A 22425-nucleotide genomic window follows, 5' to 3' on the forward strand; every position below is an offset into this window, starting at 1 on the left:
CAGTCCATAAAGAAGGCTGAGCACTGAAAAATTAATGGTTTTGAATTATGGTGTTGGAAAAGACTCAAGTGTCCGTTGGACTGAAAGGAGATCAAACCAATCAATCCTAAAGGGAATGAACCCTGAATATTCATCAGAAGGACTGATGCTGAAGCTTCAGCTCCAATACTTTGGCCACCTGACGCCAAGAACCAACTCATTGGAAAAGACCTTGATGCTGGAAAAGATTGAGGGCAAGAGGAGAAGGGGACAACAGAGGATGAGATGGTTGGATGGCATCACCGACTCAATGGACATGAGTTTGAGCAAACTCCAGGAGATGGAGGAGGACAGAGAAGCCTGATGTGCTGCAATCCATGGGGTGGTAGAGTCGGACATGGCTTAGTGACTCAACAATAAGAACAACAAAGATAAGAAGAGGCCTGAAATTAAGAAAGGACTTTAGCTTTGGGGGTTTATTTCAGATATGAAACAGGGCTAATTGATTTTGGTGAGATAAGGGAAATGGGCTTTAGCCAGTGGTGTGTTGGAGCCAGCTTGAACTGGCTTTCACAAGTTAGTTGTTAAATTTTTAGGAATTTTGAGAACAAGTTGGCATCGTGTTGCTAGCCAGAAGTCAGTCATGGTGGGAGGGTTTATAGAGATCTGCAAATGCTACAAACCAGGGCTTCTTTCTCCCCTCCAGCTGTCTACCAATGGCTTTTGCTATCTAAAAATCTTGTCTATACCCCTGCGCTGAGTTTATTTTTTTCCTCCAGCAGTTTTCCCCCCATATACACATTTCCCTTCAGTGCTTTGAATTCTCTGACAAGAACTGGCCAAAAAAAAAAAAAAAAGAAAACAAGGTTACAATAGAGATGAGTGCTCTTGAAGAAAAATTGCATTTTCCATCATGTTGGCTAAAACTCTGATAGTTAGAAAATACTGTAGTTAGTGGGGATATTTGAGACCCTTGGATGGTCATTCTGGATAACTGAGTTGGAAGATAACCCAGGCTTCCTCCCTGTTTTGGGTGGGAGAATATCCATCGACTAGTAGGTAGTTGTCCGTGTCATATATAAGCAGTGTGGCTGTAGGATTTTTCTCCTTCCTTATAGTTGGAAGAATCTTCCTGTTTCTTCTCAAGAATATGGGAAGAAGTATCATTTTCCTTCAGTTGCGAAACCATGACTCAGCATCACCCTGCTGGTAATAGGTCATGTGGCCCTCTGTTAGCTTGACTTTGCAAGAATGTAAGCATACCCGAGTAATCCCTGGAAGAGTGCTATGCGAATACGGACAGTTCTCATAAGGTCACCTCTTGGGCATGGTTCTATGGCGTTGAGCATTGTTCAGAATTAGAGGAGCTTACATTTCAAGAGCATCAGCTAAAAGCAGTCAGATGCATGTGACCAAGGAGAGCTGGGTTAGAGAGGGAAAGACTTTTCTTATTGTAGGTGGAGATTCTGAGTTATCACCTTCATCCTCAGGGAGTTCAGTTCAGTTCAGTCGCTCAGTTGCATCCGACTTTTTGTGACCCCATGAACCGCAGCACACCAGGCCTCCCTGTCCATCACCACCTCCCACAGTCCACCCAAACCCATGTCCATCGAGTCGGTGATACCATCCAACTATCTCATCCTCTGTCGTCCCCTTCTCCTCCTGCCCTCAAACTTTCCCAGCATCAGGGTCTTTTCAGATGAGTCAGCTCTTCGAATTAGGTGGACAAAGTATTGGAATTTCAGCTTCAGCATCAGTCTTTCCAGTGAACACCCAGGACTGATCTCCTTTAGGATGGACTGGTTGGATCTCCTTGTAGTCCAAGGGACTCAAGAATTTTCTCCAACACCAGAGTTCAAAAGCATCAATTCTTCTGTACTCAGCTTTCTTCACAGTCCAACTCTCACATCCATACATGACCACTGGAAAAACCATAGCCTTGATTAGACAGACCTTTGTTGGCAAAGTAATGTCTCTGCTTTTTAATATGCTGTCTAGGTTAGTCATAACTTTCCTTCCAAGGAGTAAGTGTCTTTTAATTTCATGGCTGCAGTCACCATCTGCAGTGATTTTGGAGCCCGTAAAAATAAAGTCAGCCACGTTTCCACTGTTTCCCCATCTATTTGCCATAAAGTGATGGGACCAAATGCCATGATCTTCGTTTTCTGAATGTTGAGCTTTAAGCCAACTTTTTCACTCTCCTCTTTCATTTTCATCAAGAGGCTGTTTAGTTCTTTACTTTCTGCCATAAGGGTGGTGTCATCTGCATATTTGAGGTTATTGATATTTCTCCCGGCAGTCTTGATTCCAGCTTGTGCTTCCTCCAGCCCAGCGTTTCTCATGATGTACTCTGCATAGAAGTTAAATAAGCAGGGTGACAATATACAGCCTTGACGTACTCCTTTTCCTATTTGGAACCAGTCTGTTGTTCCATGTCCAGTTCTAACGGTTGCTTCCTAACCTGCATACAGATTTCTCAAGAGGCAGATCAGGTGGTCTGGTATTCCCATCTCTTCCAGAATTTTCCACAGGGAGTTGCTTTGCCTTAATTACAGGGATTTCTTTTTCCTCTCTGTTCTTTCTTATGTCCTTCCATAAGTAGATAGGTAAAGTTCCCTTTTCTTCTTAGCTGTCACTGACATATTGAATTTCTGAGGCTGGAGCATTCAGAGAGCAGAGTGCACATCTTCTGGCCACATCACAGATCTGGAGTGCCATAGTTCACTCTGGTCATAGTGGGGTCTGGCTGCTCACCGTTCAGAAGTCAATAAAGAGGCAACATTGGTGGAAAGGAAAGTTTGCTTTATTTTTGAGGACTGCAATGTGCAGATGGAGGAGGAGACAGAGTTGTGCCCAAAGGCTGACTCTCTCCCCTCTCCTGGCAGTCAGTGGGCAATAGCCTTTAATGGGGGTTTCAGGGATGTATCAACTAAGGAGGGGGCTACATGCAGATACAGTACAATCAGCTCTGACGTTCATCTTGCCATTGGCCATGGGGTGGTCTGATCTGTGTCATCTTGACTGCTTTAAGTATAGTTAATTTTCAGTTCCAGGTTGGATTGTTCCCACTTCCTTGAGTTCAGTTCTTGGAATTGTGGTGGCTTATGTCATCGCTACAGTCCGGTCATCATGTAGTTAGCTTCTTCCACCTGGTTGGGGTTTCAGTATCTACACAACAGCTAACAGGATATTCTCACAGCTCAGAATATTATCTACAGCCTTTGAAGAGGAACTAAAGGTCCTTGACTTTGCTTAATGATAGAACTATTATTATTTGGTCTTGTTTGACTATTTTCTTTTGTTTCTGTATTTTCTCATTTCTCTGATTAAACATTTTTTTTTGTTAAAGTTTTTCTGCAGACAAAAAGCAGGTGGAGGACATGGGTGGGGTGGGCAGGGACCATAAGGTCCTATTCTGTGTTGATGGGAACCCTCGTGTTTTCTTCTAGTCCAAATGATTCTAGATGTAGTGAAAGTGAAGTCGCTCAGTCATGTCTGACTCTTTGTAACCCTATGGACTGTAGCCTACCAGGCTCCTCTGTCCATGGAATTTTCCACACAAGAGTACTGTCAGTATTCAGTTCAGTCACTCAGTTGTGTCCGACTCTTTGCAACCCCATGAATTGCAGCACGCCAGGCCTCCCTGTCCATCACCAACTCCCGGAGTTCACTCAAACTCACGTCCATCGAGTCAGTGATGCCATCCAGCCATCTCATCCTCTGTCATCCCCTTCTCCTCCTGCCCTCAATCCCTCCCAGCATCAGAGTCTTTTCCAGTGAGTCAACTCTTTGCATGAGGTGGCCAAAGTACTGGAGTTTCAGCTTCAGCATCATTTCCTCCAAAGAAATCCCAGGGTTGATCTCCTTCAGAATGGACTGGTTGGATCTCCTTTGCAGTCCAAGGGACTCTCAAGAGTCTTCTCCAACACCACAGTTCAAAAGCATCAATTCTTCGGCACTCAGCCTTCTTCACAGTCCAACTCTCACATCCATACATGACCACAGGAAAAACCATAGCCTTGACTAGATGGACCTTAGTTGGCAAAGTAATGTCTCTGCTTTTGAATATGCCATCTAGGTTGGTCATAACTTTTCTCCCAAGGAGTAAGTGTCTTTTAATTTCATGGCTGCAGTCACAATCTGCGGTGATTTTGGAGCCCAAAAAAATAAAGTCTGACACTGTTTCCACTGTTTCCCCATCTATTTCCCATGAAGTGATGGGACCGGATGCCATGATCTTCATTTTCTGAATGTTGAGATTTAAGCCAACTTTTTCACTCTCCTTTTTCACTTTCATCAACAGGCTTTTTAGTTCCTCTTCACTTTCTGTCATAAGGGTGGTATCATCTGCATATCTGAGGTTATTGATATTTCTCCCAGCAATCTTGATTCCAGCTTGTGTTTCTTCCAGTCCAGCGTTTCTCATGATGTACTCTGCATAGAAGTTAAACAAGCAGGGTGACAATATACAGCCTTGACGTACTCCTTTTCCTATTTGGAACCAGTCTGTTGTTCCATGTCCGGTTCTAACTGTTGATTCCTCACCTGCATACAGATTTCTCAAGAGGAAGGTCAGGTGGTCTGGTATTCCCATTTCTTTCAGAATTTTCCACCGTTTATTGTGATCCACACAGTCAAAGGCTTTGGCATAGTCAATAAAGCAGAAAGAGATGTTTTTCTGGAACTCTCTTGCTTTTCCCATGATCCAGCGGATGTTGGCAATTTGATCTCTGGTTCCTCTGCCTTTTCTAAAACCGGCTTGAACATCAGGAAGTTCATGGTTCACATATTGCTGATGCCTGGCTTGGAGAATTTTGAGCATTATTCTACTAGCGTGTGAGATGAGTGCAATTTTGCGGTAGTTTGAGCATTCTTTGGCATTGCCTTTCTTTGGGATTGGAATGAAAACTGACCTTTTCCAGTCCTGTGGCCACTGCTGAGTTTTCCAAATTTGCTGGCATATTGAGTGCAGCACTTTCACAGCATCATCTTTCAGGATTTGAAATAGCTCAACTGGAATTCCATCACCTCCATGAGCTTTGATCATAGTGATGCTTTCTAAGGCCCACTTGACTTCACATTCCAGGATGTCTGGCTCTAGGTGAGTGATCACACCATTGTGATTATCTGGGTCTTGAAGATCTTTTTTGTACAGTTCTTCTGTATATTCTTGCCACCTCTTCTTAATATCTTCTGCTTCTGTTAGGTCCATACCATTTCTGTCCTTTATTGAGCCCATCTTTGCATGAAATGTTCCCTTGCTATCTCTAATTTTAAGAGTACTGTAGTGGGTTCTATTTCCTTCTCCAGCAGATCTTCCTGACCCAGGGTTCGAACCCGGGTCTCCCGCATTGCAGGCAGACACTTTACCACCTGAGCCACCTGGGAACAGCGACTGTCAAATTTTCAAACCCCGTTGCAATTCCTCAGCTGCTTCCTGTAAACCAGCCCTCTCAAGCATGACAGACTTGGACCTCCTTGGGATAACCTGGTCCAAACATCACCTGAAAAATGTGATTTTTTTTTCAAAACTTGTGGTTAAGTATGCATAAAATGAAATTTATTGTTTTTAAGTGTACAATTCACCAACATAAAGGACATTCACAGTGTTGTTCAGCTATCATCATCCATTCATCTGAAGAATGCTTTCTGTCTTCCCAGACTGAAACTCTGTACCCATGAAGCAGACCCTCCATTACCCCTCCTTCCAGCCCCTAACAACCATTCTACTTTCTGTCTATGAGTTGGATGGCTCTCGGTACCTCATATAAGTGGAATCATATTGTGTATGTCCCTTTGTGACTTATTTCATGTAGCATAATGTCCTCGAGATCTCCTCCATGTTGTAAGATGTGTTAGAATTTCCTCCTCGTAAAAGGCTGTATAATATTCCACTGTGTGTTTGATGACTACCATTTGCTCATTCACACTTGAGAGCATCCACCTTTTGCTTTTAAAGAATAAGACTGCTATGAACATGCATGTACAGATGTATGTTCAAGTCCTTCCTTTCATTCCTGTTGGGTGTATACTCAGAAGTGGGATTGCTGGATCATATGGTAATTCTGTGTTTAATTTTTTTAAGGGACTATGATACTGTTTTCCACAGTAGCTATATCTGCACCATTTTACATTCCCACCAGTAATGCATAAGCGTTTCAGTTGCTCCACATTCTGGCCAATACATGGTATTTCTCTGGTTTTGTTTGTTGTTTTTGATAATTGCCACCATCCTAAGAAGTGCAAAGTGGTATCTCAGTGTGGTTTTGATTTGCCTTTTCCTAATGGTTAGTGATGCTAAGCATTATTTTGTGTGCTTATTGGCCATTTGTGTATTTTCTTTGGAGAAATGTCAGTTCAAGTCCTTTGTCCATTTTTAATCAGGTGGTTGTTTTTTGCCCTGGCACTGATGTCTCCCTGATTGCCTAGAAAGGTCACTTCTTCTCAAGGCTATTGGGCACTTACCCAGGGTTCTCTGGGGCAGCCTCTTACCTGCTTCTCAAGGCTATTGGGCACTTACCCAGGGTTCTCTGGGGCAGCCTCTTCCCTTTACGTGTGTGTCATGCGGAGATCAATGTAGAGACTTGCCTTTCTGGAAAATTCCACCTGACATTGAAAGATTTGCCCTTCCTGCTTATTGTAAAGGAAGTTCAGTGGTGAGTGCTGCAGAAATAAGCCAGTTACTGCTTTTGGATAGTGTGTGATATTGTCATCTGACTTTTTACTAAGCAAAAATAAAATCTCTTTTGGGGAAAAGGAGGAAACAGAGATTCTGTTTTTCAAGTTCCTAGTATGATGATATTGTAGACCAGGGGTTGACAGACTCTGGCCCATGGGCCATATCCCACCTCCTCTTGCTTTTAGAAATAAAATTTTATTGGCGCACAGCCATGCCCGTTTGTATAGTATTGTCTATGGCAGCCTTTGTGGTACAGTGGGAGAGCTGAGTGGTTGTGACACATTGTCACACCCACAAAACCTAAAACGTTTGCTGTCTGGCTCTTTTTACTGAAAAAGTTTGCCAGCCCTTGACTATTCTAGATATTTAAGAAGTTCCGTTAAACAATCGATACAATATAGTGGTGTTGACAGCTGACCATTCATGCTATACTGGAGTAGTTTGAAAGCTGTAAAGCTCACGTAGATGTAAGAGAAAATGACTTTGAGAATTTGCTGAACTCCAACTTTGTGTCCAGATGTGTTCTTTAATGAAGCCTTTTTTGTTTGATTGGGGCCTTAACTTTTGCATCTAGCACCGCAGGACTCCTGCCCAGTGTGACTGAAATGTTTCTAACACAGGCAGCATTTTTTAGAGTCACAGTATCTAGGGGGCTTCGCTGGTGGTCCAGTGGGTTAAGACTCCAATGCTTCCAGTGCAAGGGGAGCAGGTTCAGTCCCTGGTCAGGGAACTAAGGTCCCACATGCCATAGCCAAAAAAAAAAGTCACAGTATTTGACGCTTGCCTTTGCCCTGTGAAAGTCCCTATTTATACTAAACTTCGGTGAAGTAGCTCTGATCTTTACGTATAGTAAGAGGAGTTATACTGCAGGGACATGGCTGTGAAATGTACAGCACAGAAAGCTTGTGGCTTTTTACTCTAAAAATAGCATCCTGCTTCTTTTTATCACTCCCTCCAAGCCAGAGATACAGCCTTGCTAAGGTAGTAATGGTCAATTTTGGAATTTTGAGATACCGTTGGTTTGCTGATTTTGTTTTGCTCTCTGTTCGACCCTTTAGCCATTCATGCAGTGAACTTACGCTCATTACTAACAGAATTGTTAAGGTGTATGGGAACGGACTTTGAGGAGCTTATATAGTATGTTTTGGCAACTCAAGGATATTAAATATTCAATTTAAAAGGTTTTTATTTTAAGCATTGTAGTGTGTACATCTCAATCCCAAACTCCTAAACTATATCCCTCCTTTGCTGGATAACCAACAAGGACCTACTGTATAGCACAGGGAACTCTGCTCAGTGACAACCTAAAGGGGAAAAGAATTTGAAAAAGAATAGATGCATATATATGTATAGCTGAATCCCTCTGCTGTGCAGTTGAAACTAACAGAACATTATTAATAAACTCTACTCCAATATAAAAGTTTAAAAAAAGATTATTTATAATATCCTTTGAGATCATTGGAAATTCTAGACCTGCACACACACAACATACACTCATAATCACCCACAAACACAGGCTCCCAGGAAATCATAAAGCTAGGAGTAATGTCTACCTGAAAATGCTTCATCACACAGAATGGCAGGTAACCATTCAGTGCAATCCAAATAGGATCTCTATAATGGATGAATCCGGTGAGATGTCCCATTTTGCTGTAGATATAATATTTATCTAAAGGCAAAATAGAGGCTTTATCCCAATTTGTGAGGCTTACTGGCCCAACTAATAGTGAAAGCGTTAGTTTTCATTTGTTGTTGTTTAATTGCTAAACATCCGACTCTTGCGACTCCATGGACTGTAGTCCACCAGGCTCCTCTGTTCATGGGATTTCCCAGGCAAGAATACTAGAGTGGGTTGCCATTTCCTTCTCCAGGGGATCTTCCCGACCCAGAGATTGAACCCAGGTCTCTTATGTCTCCTGCATTGGCAGGCAGGTTCTTTACCACTGAGTCACCAGGAAAGCCCATTGGTTTAATGCTGATCTATAGCTTTATAGCCTTTTTTCTTTACTTTTTGAGAAGAAAAGTTGACTTCTTCCCCCCTCCACTCCATAATCTAATAATCAGTATTTCTCTTCCAGATGTGGTTCGTAACCTATAGTGATTTTAATTACTCTCCTTGGAAACCGCTCCCCAAATACTGTCTCCTCCAGAGCTTAAAGGCTTTAATGTTGAGCACAGTTTGGTGAGAATCCCCTTGCAAATGATTTTCTTCAGTTGGTATGAGGGCAGTATTTCCTTATTTTTGTATCTGTGTGTGTTTTTCCCCCTAGGAACAGATTTTCATGGTATATATTTCCCCGAATCTTTTCAATTTGTACCATCATCTTTTCAATTTGTAGACACATTTTGGAATTCAGATCTTGCCCTTAGAACAACTGGGGGGTCATTCATCTGCTCAGTAAGTGTGCCTTCTTATTTATGGCCCAATGAGACTTCATTCATTTCTGCATATTTTGGTTGTCTACTGTTGATGCCAGACACTGGACTCGATGTTGGGAATACAGAAATAAATGATGTCAATTCCTTGCTCTCAGGGCTGGGCCACAGTTGAGCGGGGGAAATGCAAACTCACAAAAATTTACAATGGAATATGATTGTGGAGATGTGTACCACATGCATTATTAAGTCTGGGGAATTTGTAAGCTTACTTAAGTCTTTCAATTGAGTTAGACTGTGGATAAGTGTATCAGATGAGAAACACATAAATGGTATTTATTTACTCTGAGGTAGTAAATGGAAAAGTTGAACGAAATAAAATGCGTCTATTATGACCACCGGCATCCAGCAAGGCCACTGCCTTTGTGCCACTATTCTGCCGGCACTTTCTTCGTATGTGGGTCATTAACACTGTGTTTAGGTCAGATGAGAGTCTGTTCCATCTGCTCTGATAGCTGAAGTAAAATGCTGATGGAGATCATTTGAGATCGTCTCTGTGCTGTTGATTGCATGCTTGTGGCTCATAATCAGAATGATGCGAAGTAACTGTTTGAGCGACTTGCCACGGCTACGTTTTGTGTCGTTGCAACTATCAGCAGTTTGGTCCTGCTCCTCTGCCTGAAGCATGTTTGCCCAGCGCCTGTTGGATGGCGCGAGTCACCCTTCACTGTTGTGGGTGACGTTGGTTCTAGCATCCTCACTTGCTGCCCCCCATCTATTTTATAACCTGAAAAAGAAATGTCTGCTTACTTAGTGGGAGCAAGGGCTGGCTTTTGTGTTCAACAGAATGCTGCGTACCAGGGCTTCCGTACAGAAATCCACATGCTTGTTGCCACAGTGCTTCTCTCTTTTTCTCTTCGGCCAGAAAAGCCAGGCAGACCTGGCTTTGAATTCTTGCTTTGTCACCTACTGGTTATGTAACCTTGGATAGGCCACTTGTCTTGAACCTTGTTTTCCTCATCTGCACACTGGGTCTAAGAGAACCTGTTTTACAGAGATTTTGTGAGGATTAAAGATAGTAGATAAAACTTGTTGGCATAAGTGTTGTTCAGTCACGAAGTTGTGTCCCACTCTTTTGCAACCTCATGGACTGTAGCCTGCCAGGCTTCTCTGTCCGTGGGATTGCCCAGGCAAGAACACTGGAGTGGTCCATTCCCTTTTCCTTTTTCAGGGGATCTTCCCGACCCAGGGATTGAACCTGTGTCTCCTGCATTGAAGGCATATTCTTTACTGCTGAGCCACCAGGGAAGCCCTTGTTGGCATAATTAGCCACCCAGTAAATGGGAATAGTTAATACTAAGGAGTCCAGTGCTTACTCAGGATGACATTATACAATGGCAACACAGAACTTTCCTAAATCAGTAGTCCAAAAATATGTTGTAAGTGTGGAATAGAGAGTATCAGCCCAGTGTTCCTAGCTACATCATGTTTACCAGAGACACATAATTGGATGGGGGTATCTTAGAATCTAAACCCTCATTTTCCATGGCTGGGTCTGCTCTACAGAATGTACTCTGGGCCAGCCCACCTACACCATCAAAGGATGTATTCCGGGCCAGCCCACCTACACCATCAAAGGATGCAAAGGTCCCTTTGAAAGCACATTTAAGAATGTGTGTCATTTAGGTTCCACTGCATAAAAGAGACATTATACTGGATACTGCAAAACACAGCCTGACCATCTGGTTTCCTCTCATGCAGAAAGCAGGGACCGCTACAGAGTGAAGCAAAGCAGAAACTCTGTCCCTTGAAGAAGTTCATGGTTAGATCTAGGAACTTCTCACAAGCTCCTGAACTGTACCATCAAAAGAGATCTGTTAAACGTAGCTCACTCCATATTCCTCCATACAGTAAAGTCCCTAGAGGGAGCTGTGGAAGAGGTGCTTTCTCTGCTTCCATCCAGAGCTAAAATTTAAGATCTAAGTTCTTATCTCCAGGTGTTGATGCTGTTACTCATGGACAACATAGAACAGTAGAAGTCTCTTCTAAGAACATGCCCCCCACCCCACCACTAATTGTTACTTCCCCTAACAGCCGCATAAGCTGGACAAAGCACGAACTGTTCTTAGAACCTAGCGTGTGAAGGGTTTATCACCTGTCGAACTCTTGTGTTTCTCCACTTTGGTCTCAGATACCAGGATTTTTCAGCTGGTATCTGATTTGGCATTTCTCTGCGGCCACAGCGTGTCCTGTCTTTCTTTCACTGTGCTCCCTGGCAGTTCCCCACCTCCTGCCTGCTTGTAGGAGCAGGGTTGGCAATGCATTAAAGGGTTCCATTCATAACTGGAGGAAGAGTTCACTCTACACTCTGCTGATCGTGGGGCTACCTTCACTTTTCCAGTTACAAGCTTCTCAGTCGAGGACAAGCATGTGTCGCGCAACTCAGTTAAGCTGTATCACATATGTTTTTACCAAACCAACCATTCTCTTTGAGAAGGAAATTAGATTAGAAATATTGAGATTGTAGAAACATTCCCATTCTTGATATCTTCTAAATATGGTAAATTCTGATTTTTTAAAAAAAGTTTTCTAGTTCGTATAATGTGATTATAATTTTTAGGTTCACACAGCAGTCTACAATTTCCAGTTTACTTCTTTCTGTACCATGAAGTCACTCCACCACAAATGGGCCACAAACAGGGACACCTCTTGAACTTCAGACTTAGGATTTTCACACTTGAAAGAGGCATCTATATCCACTGGTAGTCCTAGTCTTTAAAACTGTGTCCCCTTTCAATGTATTGGAAACTCACTGAATATTGTGATTTGTGATATTATTCCCTACAGTATATGTATTAGTTTGTAGTCTGCTGAGCTACACCCACTCAAACCAAAACAATTTTTTGTTGTTAAGGCTTCTGATATTTATACACGCTGCCTTTCTCAATCTTGATGAAGATGTAGAAGCAAAACCATCACATGCTACCACAAGTGTAGTCGTTTCTCATAAATGTGGGATACTGATCAATTCTGTAAATTCAACAAATATGGATTTAGTGGTTCGTTTTTTCATTGCAATATTCTTGTAGTCCTTACGCAATTATGATGGGGATGGATTTGTTGATGTTAAAAGAGGTTTGCAATATAACAAGTAAAATATTAGACAAGAACAATATGAATGGTATAGAATGTTATAAATACATTATATGTATGTATATAATTTTATTTATATAAGTATGTGTATGTTATATTCTGTATATTTGAGCATAGCTGAGAGCTTGCCGCTGTTGAAGTGAAAATGTTCAAAGTGTTATTAGTGGAACTTTTGCTGCTTTGTATTATCTGGGTTTTTTTTCCTTCCTTATCTGTATTACCTAATTGTTCACGTGGGTGTGTGCCTAGGCGCTTTGGTTGTGTCCGACTTTTGTGACCCCGTGGACCGTAACCCACCAGGTTCCTCTGTTCATGGGATTCTCCAGGCAAGGGTACTGGAGTGGGTTGTCATTTCCTTCTCCAGGGGATCTTCCCGACCCAGGGATCAAACCTGAGTCTCTTAAGTCTCCTGCATTGGCAGGTGGGTTCTTTACCACTGAGCCATCTGACAAGCCCTAGTTGTTCACAGTAAATGGTTTTACTTTGTTTCCATTTTTCTCATCTCATTTTTGAGGAGGTGGAGAAAGAGAGAATACAATACAGATATCCACAGTTTTCTCTGCCGTGTCTTGTCATCACAGATCTGTAAACATGTTCTGCTGCCCGGCATTAGGGGATTTTCTTTTTACTATGTCTCTTCTGCGTGCCAAGGACTGCACTGAGAACCTGAAACATGATGTGAAGTTGGTATTATGACCGCCAGCAATGCAAATAAGGAGAGGGTTCCGAGAGTTGATGTCCCCGGCATCACACAGGTGGCGGGTGACGCATCTGAGACTCAGACTCAGGTTTGACTCTGAAATCAGTGTGTGAGGTCCTGGTGAATCTCACTCTAGACCTCCTGTCTGCCTTGAGGAGGAAAAGGTTAATGTATGCGAGTGAATTATAAAGCGTTGCTTTCAAAAGACGGCGCTCAGAGACTTCACCAGTGGGGCCAGGACCATCTCTCGGGGATTGCCGTGTTTCCCTGCAGTGCTTTCAGTCAGCCTGTGAACTTCCCAAGAGGCAGGATCATGTGCTCTCAGTACCCCTCACCTCTCCCCGCACAGGCTGGTGGTCAGGGAGAGGGGGTTTCTCCCTGGAGCTGTGAAGGCAGCCTAGAAGATTCTGAGGCACCGAGTCTGGGAATCTGTGGCCAGTGGACCCCTCCCCGGGAGGAGACTGTCCATCCAGCCCTAGAGGTTGCAGTGCTTCTTGCCTTTTAGGGAAAAGGAAGGAAAAGCAGTGGCTGGAGACTGGATCCCTGGTACTCTGGGATCGTGTGAAAATTACCAGTCGGGGGAGCTAGGCTCGCCTTGCCTCCTCCCCTCCTGAACCTGCAAAGCCGTCTTGAAAACAGCCTGTGGAAATTTTTAAAAACTTGGATCTTGCACCGAGTTCCTTGGGTGATGCAGATTAAACGGTCTGTGGCTGTCACCGCCTTATCTGCCTTTGTCTTCCAGGCTTCCTCTTCCAACACTCACATCATCTCGGTTCTTTCCCACACTTTATCTCAGACACCGTGGCTTCCTCACGGGATTACTCAGTCTGCCTGATATGTGGGCGCCTCTCTGCCAAGTCCCCCTTCCCATAGGAGCTTAATTATGGATCCCTTTGGGGTCATGGACTTCAGTGGCGGTGGGGGGGAGGGATGGATTGAGTTGTGGGTGCCCCATTTTGGGAGAAGGCAAAGTGACATGATAGGATGCTCTGGTTACTATGAAGACATCTTCCGTTAGCCCCATTGTGGGGGTGCAGATGTGGCGTTTTTAAAGGTCTACCTAAAAACGATTTCCCAGTCACCACAATATATGTGGACTATATATTGTATGGTCAGGCCGATCAAGATGGCAGTTCCCTTGATCTCTACATCGCCTGCCCGACCAGGCTCAGCTTCACTCACATGACTATCCAGTCCCTTAATTACAAGGCTTAATCAGTAACTGCCTACGTGCTTGCTCTGCCCTAACCTCTGGGTTTCCCTGGTAACTGCGGGAGCCCACCTGCCCTCTACTCCCCCTATAAATTGTAGCCTCCTCCCCCATTAGTGAGAAGTGCGGACATGTCCGTGTCTTGTTCATCGTCTGTCACACACGGGGAGTTATCTCTCCAAGGCCTCGGTGGAGGACCCCCTTGTCCAGTAAACCAGATGTCCCTGTCTCTGTCTCTGGGCTCTTCCTCCCATCTCGAGCCTGGGCAACTACAAGGCTTGAAGACCCGCGGGGTGCGGCCCCACGACACTCCTTTTTCAAAGGTTCACTCCTCCGGAGATAAAGGAATCATGCACATGATTATTTTCTCCATATTAATTGTTCAGAGCGCCGTCTTTACAATTCTCATACTCAGCCAAGCAGTGGGAGGTCCACGGTCTTCAGCCATTAGCTGTGTGCCTAGTAAGTAATCAGGGGCCCAGTGCTAGGCCCCCTGGCCCGCGTCCCCAAGCCAATTTATAGGATGGGTTTAATGTTTTATTTTTAATCTCTTTTTCTCTTCCAGTTGTCCAAAGAAATTAGTCCGTTTTCTGGGTGGAGAGAGACCAGACTGCTGTTTTCACAGGGTGAGTGATCCTTTGACTCCTTCACGGGTGTGTTTTACTTGCCTCGCTTGGTACGCACTTATAATCCGTAGGCCTTCTCCCAGCTGGAACCAAGATACTCTTCCTACTCATTGCGTCTCCTCTTCCCTTCAGAGGGGAGGGTTCCCCCGGGTGTTTTGCTGCCATTTGATTTGGCTGTTCACAGGTTTTGTCTCCTCTAAGTTGGTCTTCTTCATTGCTGTTACCTTGTTCATCTCGCAGAAGGGATGAGAGAGGAAATTTTTTTTTCCTCCAGTGGCTGATGCACAGAACCACAGCCGTGGGCAAGGAGAACCCACGCATTTTGTTCATGTGACATACTGTCTTAACACCACGACAGAGAATAATAGGATGTGAGCACTAGATGGGACGTTAGAGCCCGTCTGGCAAAGCCCCTGTGTACAGACGGGACAACTGAGGTCCCGAGGGCTTCCGTTCCCCCACCACCCTCTTCTGAGCCTAGATTATGAGGGAGGCATTGGAGTCTCAGCTGTGTGCAGTCATGGCCCCCCAACCCCACACACAGCTGTCTTTTGAGTCCCAGTGACCTCTGAGGATACAGTTAACAGGTGGTTCAACCTGATGTCATCCCGATGGTAAAGAATCCACTGCCAGTGCAGGAGAGGCTAGAGACCCAGGTTTGATCCCTGGGTTGGGAAGTTCCCTGGAGGAGGAAATGGCAACCCACTCCAGTATTCTTGCCTGGGAAATCCCATGGAAAGAGGAACATGGCAGGCTCCATCCATGGGGTCAGAGAGTCAGACAAGACTGAAGGCACCCTCACCACACCGTACCTCCACCCTTCAAGACAAGTGGCAGGAGGAGCATTCGCCCCCACTTAACTTTCTCATACTTGACTACTACCTAGAGAAGTTGATGGCATGGAGGTACCCAGAACCAGTTTTGTTTGGGACCTCATCTGAAAAGGCCTATTGTTTCTTTCCTTTGCGCCTTTCCCAAACCACCGTATTTGCAACACCTTGTCATGTGCTGGGACTCCGTGGTCCACCTGCTTTGCTGCTAGACTCCGAGGCGCACCTGCAGGTGCGTGCGGGCCAGCTGCAGAGCGGCACGCCCCCACCCAGGACTGCCTGCACCTGCAGAGCAGGGCTGAACAGGGTTCTTGCCGTGCTGTGCAAATTTGGCGTGCAGTCATACACTCTCGGAGGAGCATTCCTTCTCTAAAAAAAAAAAAAAAAAGATATGCTTTCTACGTGAGAGTACAGTTGGGGGGTACTGTGGAGACTGTACAAATGTGGGATCCCAGAAGGTGGACCGACCTGTGGTTCTTTCAAGTCACCTGTGCCACACCTGGCTCTGGATCACCTTCATTTAGGTTGCCAGTCTAAGTGCTCTTATTTCCAAAACATCTCATCACCTCTAGAGCTTGATCCAAATCTAGTATTAAGAGCCCATGTCCCTCATTGTATCCCACTTCTCAACGTAATCACTTTATCTTGACAAGCAGAGGGTTTCTCTTCAGCCCTGCCGGTAGTCCTTGTAAAGAACTTGATTTTTCTGCTCATCAGGGTACAGAGATAGTCTGTGTTCTACCAGCGTCCTGTATAGAATTGGATTGCTGATTCACTAAGGGACTGCCTATCTCGCCTGCCTATTACTCTAGAATTGATGTCTCCTGTCCCCCGTACTCCCTGTGCATGAACTGTGCATCATTAGAAGTGTGAGGGTGTCCGTTCCCTCATCTTATCCAAGAAAAGCCCAGAAGGTTTATCCTCCAGAGCACACCACTGTAACGTGGAATGCCAAGGCCTGCTAGTCCCTGGGGAAACCAGAGGGTCTCGGTGGAACCAAGAGGTTGATCACGACTAAAGCAGAAGATGGTGAAGGGCCTTGGGAAAAGGCGGAAGGTGCTGAATTCCTTACCTATTTTGTGCTGTTCTTTAAGTAAAAAACTGGTAGAGATGGGTATGACCTGAGGAATGGTAAAGAAGTAAAATCAGGACCACCTGAACCCACGCTGAGCCGCTTTCGGCACCTTCGGTTTGCTGCTGGGTTATAAGTAGTTTGAAGTCCACAGTCAGGAGGCATCAAATCGTTGTCCCCAAAAACTACATGCTGTTTGCTTTTACTGGTTGTGGGGAACCAAAAATATACCGAAGCTGTGAGTTTCTTAAAAAGCAACTCAGAGGCTGATCCCCACGCCTTGTGTTGGTACCACACAGTTTCATGTGCTTTGCAAGCGTCAAGCTTGTGAAACGGGTCCACTGGGCTCCAGCTCGTGGTATTCGGTGGGGCTGGACCCTGGAACAATGCTGCTGCTGTTTCCAAGCTCAAACAGCGCCCGGCCTCCATGGTATCCCTTTAAGGGAAATACTCCTGCCAGCGCTGCGATTTTATTTGCCAGAGGCCAAGTAGCAGTGGCATGTATCGGTTCCATAGCAACATGTCTGCAGCCAGAAAAAATATCATGGCCGTGGTCCTGAGCAGGACGAACACAGCCCTGTGCCTCCCGCCTTTTTTTTCCATGTTATCCCGGCCCGCCTTTCCTCTCCTGTAGAGAGTGTGGACTGGGTCATTGTTATCCGTCTCTGCTATCAACACTTGCCTCCTGTCCCCACCGAGCTGGGGCCTCAATGAAGAGAAGGCCGTGTCTGTTATAAAATTCTGCAGGTCCCCAACTGTGCTGGCAGAGAACTGCCCAGCCCGAGTCGGTGAGAGCCTGTTCTTCTAATCAGCCCTCTGGCCAGGAGACGCTGGCAGAGGGGCATGGTGGGCAGAGTGCTTCCTATACATGGCACTCAGCTGCTCCTGGCTGAAAGTGGACAGGGAAACAGGCCACATTTAACGTGGTCCACAGGGGGTTGAGGAGACCCCTCTCAGGGCAGTGCAAGGGCAGGCTCTGTAGGGCTGCACTCAGCGATCCGTTGCACATGGCGTATCTTCTAGGGGCTTCCACCAGAGGTGCAGTTTCTAAGTGCAGTCTCTCCAGTGTGTGTGTGTGTGTGTGTGGGTGGGGTTTTCACATTTCTTTGATGTTTTCTCATCTCTCAAATCCTCCATGGGGACTTCCCTGACTGTCCAGTGGTTAAGACTCTGTACTTAAAATACAGGGGGTGTGGGTTTAATCCCTGGTCGGGGACCTAGGATGCCACATGCCATGTGTGTGGCCCCCCACAAAAAAGAAAATTCTCCGTGAAACCATTGTGATCACTCTTGGTATTAGCAGATACCCAAACCAAACTCCCCCCACCAAACTCCTGACTCATTTAAAAAATCTTTACCATCTATTTGACATTTGATTTTTGTTTCCTTTTTGATACATAACACTTTGGGGGCCTGAGCAGTCTTTTTAGGTAAAGAACCTAGGAGCCATCCTTCTTACTGTTCATCTTTTTTTAAATTATTATTTCTCTAATGCTCAGAACTGAGTCTTGTAGATCGTAACTATACCATTAATATTCCTTCATGATAATGTTTTGGTCTCATCCAGTCTCATAAGGAAGCAATGAGGCAAGTTTGTAAATACTAAACGTTTTTCAATTTTTAAGAGAGAAAAGATAAATTCAAAAATTTCGTTTACTGGTGTGGTTTAAAAAAACATGTAGATAGGAAATCATAAGGTAAGACTATCTAAAGATTTCACGTTTCCTCTTCTTCCTCTTTGTGGCTACGGACCGTGAACTGTGTACCCTAGGGTTTCACAGTGGCACTGAAGTCATCTCCCTTCTCCCCCAATATTTGCTATTTCTGTTGAATTTGCCTTATTATACCTCTTGAGCTAGACCGCTCAGTCAAACCCCAACCGTGTCTTTGGAGCTATTAAGTAAGAGATTTGAAGGATTTTTCATTAAGATGACAGGTTTGATAGATTCGGATAGTGCTTCCTAATTTAGTTCTGAGGTCTGTTGAGGGAGTAAAGGTTTTTATTGTATGAAAACCTTTATTTTCAAAGAGTACTCATTCCTTCCCAAGTCCTGAGCCAACTGAGAAATAAGACAAGTGTAATAAGGCAGATGGAGCCAGGGTGAACCTCTGGGACTGGCAACTGTTAACTGAGAAGTTGTATCTTAGGATGAGAATCTCAAAGAGCTGCTCTGGTCTGGGCTTGGTCAGTCTACCTGCAGGAAAGTTTTGAGCCTGTGGGCCACTGTCTGTGTGAATAAGGAAGGAAAAAGAGAACCTAATTCTCCCCCTCCCACTCCTGTGGTAGTGTAATTCTACCCAGTGAAGTTATGGTTTCCCAAGGAGAGGTGTGGTCCACCCTGGCTTTAGCCCCCAGCCAGGTACCTCGATCCACATCCCTGGGAAAGGAAAAGGATGGAGTAGAAGGCCAGGAGGGTTTAGGGGAAATTCTTCCCATGGAAAAACAAAGGGAAGGAGTCTGGTGTTGGCCTCTGGCTCTGCTTTCACCTCTCACTCTCTGCCCTTCTACAAATGGAGGGAGTCTGGTGTGTCCCCTGTTTCCCCCTGGCCGTCTCAGCCCACTGGGTTTTCTTCCTAGCTCTTTGGTTTGCATATCTCTTAACTGGTTTATTGTTAGTCTCCTCTGTTAGAGGTAGCAAACGCAGCAATCTTGTCAGTATCATTAACTGCTGTGTCCCAGGACTTAAGGCAATACACGCACAGAGGAGGCATTTGATAAATCGTTGCTGGATGAATATGTGAATAAATGGTTTTCTGCCTCTTCGTACATCTAATTACTTGGATGTCTTTGTGCCTCGTCTTGCCTGGCACGTACCTTATTCATATCCTAAACTCAGGTCAGCTGTCAGTTCTCCATGGAACCTTCCAGCTTCCTTTCTTCCAGGGGAAAGGAGCACTTTGTTTATAGGCAGTCGCCAGGAGTTGTGTACATGTGAGTGTGTGCAGCTGTGTGTGCATGCAGGTCTGCCTTTTCTGTGTGTGTGTGTGCACGCACTTTCTGGATCTGGTTCTGCAACACTTCAATTCACTTGTTTAGGTATCAATATTTAATCACATTTACTGGATTGTAAAATCCTTAGAAACTGGGCAACCTCTTATTCATCCCTGTTTCTCTAATACCTGCCATCCAGCTGGTGCTCAGGAAATGATTTTGGCGTTTAGTGTGTGTGCGTGCTCAGTTGCATCTGACTCTTTACTATCCTGCAGGACTTCGTCCCCGCCAGACTCCTCTGTCCATTGACTTTTCCAGGCATTGTTATTTCCTCCTCCAGGGCATCTTTCCAACCCAGGGATCAAACCCACGTTTCTTGTGTCTTCTGCATTGCCAGGTGGGTTCTTTACCACTGCGCCACCTGGGAACCCCCACCACTGTGTCTTAGTACTTAACTTCCTAAATACCTTACGCATATTAACATATGTAATTCTCACAACAACCTTACTAGATAGATTTTTTTACTCTCACCTTATAGATAAGGACACTGGGGCATAGAGAGATGAGGTGACTAGCCTATGGTCTCACAGCTAGTATGTTTCCATAGCTGTTATCATTGCTGGTCCTTAGGACTGTTTAAATGTACAGATGAAGGAATAGGAAGCCCAGACACATATCATTAAACAGGACCACAGACGCTGGGATCAACACAAATAAGAGATGATCACCAAGCCAACCTATGATTAGTTGACAAAGAATCCTGAGGCCATGCTGACAAAGGCCCCAGGTGAGTCCCTAAAGCTTTATAGTAGCTACTGTGCTCAATTCCTAATTATCCATGCCAGTGGAATGGCATTAGTTACTGAAAGTAAATAATTGTCATTATATTAGGGGGATTATTTCTTAATGGGAAAATGTTAAGTCATCAATTATGAGTTGAAAAGTTGCTGTATACAAGGCTTACTGCTAAATTTAGGGGGATTGGAGGGTGAAGAGGAGAGCCCTGTGAGTAGAAACGAAGGTCACCATGTTTAAGAGGCTCCTGTTAAAGAGGCATGATGGCAGGTAAAGTTAAGGAAATTGAAAAAAATAAAGGGCAATGAGTATAAGGATGATCACAAGGCATTATTACACTATTACACATGATTAATTGCCAAATGGTGATAGTAGAGGAAATGAAAGCCATCGTGTTAGTCAGGACAGGATGGGCTTGTGCTGCAGAGAGTCTATCCTGCACTCTCACTGGCTTAAAGCAGAAGTTCCCTTCTCCTTCATCGAGTGTGCAGTGGATCTGGTGTCTCTGCAAGACCCTATTCTTCACACATAGCTCCCCAATGCAGGCTGCGTGGATCTTTCCAACCTAGAAGCCTTCCTCATGATCACAGAGGAAAGAGAGAACCTGCAGGATTGTAGCAGCGATGAAAGCGTTCCCCTGCAGGGGGCATGTGCTCCCTGCCATGTCCTAAACACGGCATTCAGTCTTTTATACATAAGCTCCCATCTTTCAAGTCTGCTCATTCATTGTTGGTTTTCTTCCACCCAGCACACAGTAGGTGCCTCATGAATATCTGTAGGGTGAAGGAGTGGGTGAACCTAGGGATGAAGTGTCACTCACCCCGATCATGTTTGTAACAGGAATGCACGTGCCAGCCCCCAAACCCAGACTTGAAGAAGTTAAGCCTGCCTCAATGATATTGACTCAAAAGAGGATTAATAATAATAATAACAGAGCTAACATTAGTTCATCATGGTGAATGGAAAATCATGAAGACCTGGGCAGGTTAGATCCAAGTCAGCTGGGGGGTGGGCTCCACTCCCCAGTCTTCTAGGCTTCAGCCCTGTCTCGGCCACGTCACTGTCTGTCTGCAGCCTGACCTCTCTGTTCATGTGTTACCTGGCTGTCCTCCTAGCCTGGTTCCTCCTAAACAAGGTAGAGATGACGATCCTCCTTTAAAAATGAAGACACTGAATTAAGGAGAGGTTAGCTTGTCCGGGATGCTGCTGGAATTCCAGTCCAGGGGTATCTGACTGCACTCCGGCATCCGGCTGTCGAAAGTGTACCTGCTGCCCGACCCCATCCTGGGGTTGGCAGACTACAGCATCCTGCTCCAGGTCAGTGCAGAAGGGACATCTGAAGTGAAGTCGCTCAGTCATGTCCGACTCTTTGTAACCCCATGGACTGCAGCCTACCAGGCTCCTCTGTCCATGGGATTTTCCAGGCAAGAGTACTGGAGTGAGTTGCCATTTCCTTCTCCAGAAGGGACATTTGGACAAGGGCAAAACATAGCTGAGCAAGGCATAGCAGCCGAATGTGAACAATGAGTTGGAAGCTCTGGGTGTGAATCCATATGGGCAGTGGTGCACTCAGAGAGAGAAGTGGAAAGATTGTACTGGAAACGTAGGGTGGGATCATACCATGTGTGTGAGACTAAAGAATGTGCCTTTCAACCACATCTCCGGATGTACTATTTGATCCAGAGAAGCCTGAATGCTGGAGGACCATGAATGCAGTTTCTCACAGATTCTTGAAAATGGTGCTTGTTTGTTTCTGGGTTGGGGGCAGGGACATGTCATGGAGGGGAGAGGGAGGGCTCTGAGTACATACAGTTTCAGCAAGGACAGGGCAGTGCTTGTGGACACAGCCTTAAAGTGGAGGTTGGTAGTCACTGGATGTTTCTTAGCAAGCTGGTGATGGAACCACTCCTGTTTCAGTGAGATTAGCTTTATAACTGTGTTCACAGCGTAGGAGGTGGTGAGGAGAAAACCAGAGACGGGGCCCATGATTGGAAGGTTATTATAGGAAAAGGAGATAAGATTTTGAAAACTTGGGAGCGTTATGAAGGGGCAGATGTGGTTGACTCTACTAGG

The 22425-nt window shown here is 45.0% G+C and overlaps 1 protein-coding gene across 13 annotated transcripts in view; it reads left to right on the plus strand.

Moving 5' to 3' along the window:
• The window catches only part of ATXN1 (ataxin 1), a 421390-nt gene that overhangs the window by 220679 nt on the left and 178286 nt on the right, over positions 1 to 22425 (plus strand). For all 13 annotated transcript variants that reach the window (XR_011251314.1, XR_011251315.1, XR_011251313.1 and 10 more), the window contains one exon: positions 14663 to 14723. The gene's annotated coding sequence lies outside the window, so the exon portion shown is untranslated. The remainder of the gene's footprint in view (positions 1 to 14662; positions 14724 to 22425) is intronic.

This window comes from Ovis canadensis, chromosome 20 (assembly GCF_042477335.2).
Source record: "Ovis canadensis isolate MfBH-ARS-UI-01 breed Bighorn chromosome 20, ARS-UI_OviCan_v2, whole genome shotgun sequence".
NCBI lineage: Eukaryota > Metazoa > Chordata > Mammalia > Artiodactyla > Bovidae > Ovis > Ovis canadensis.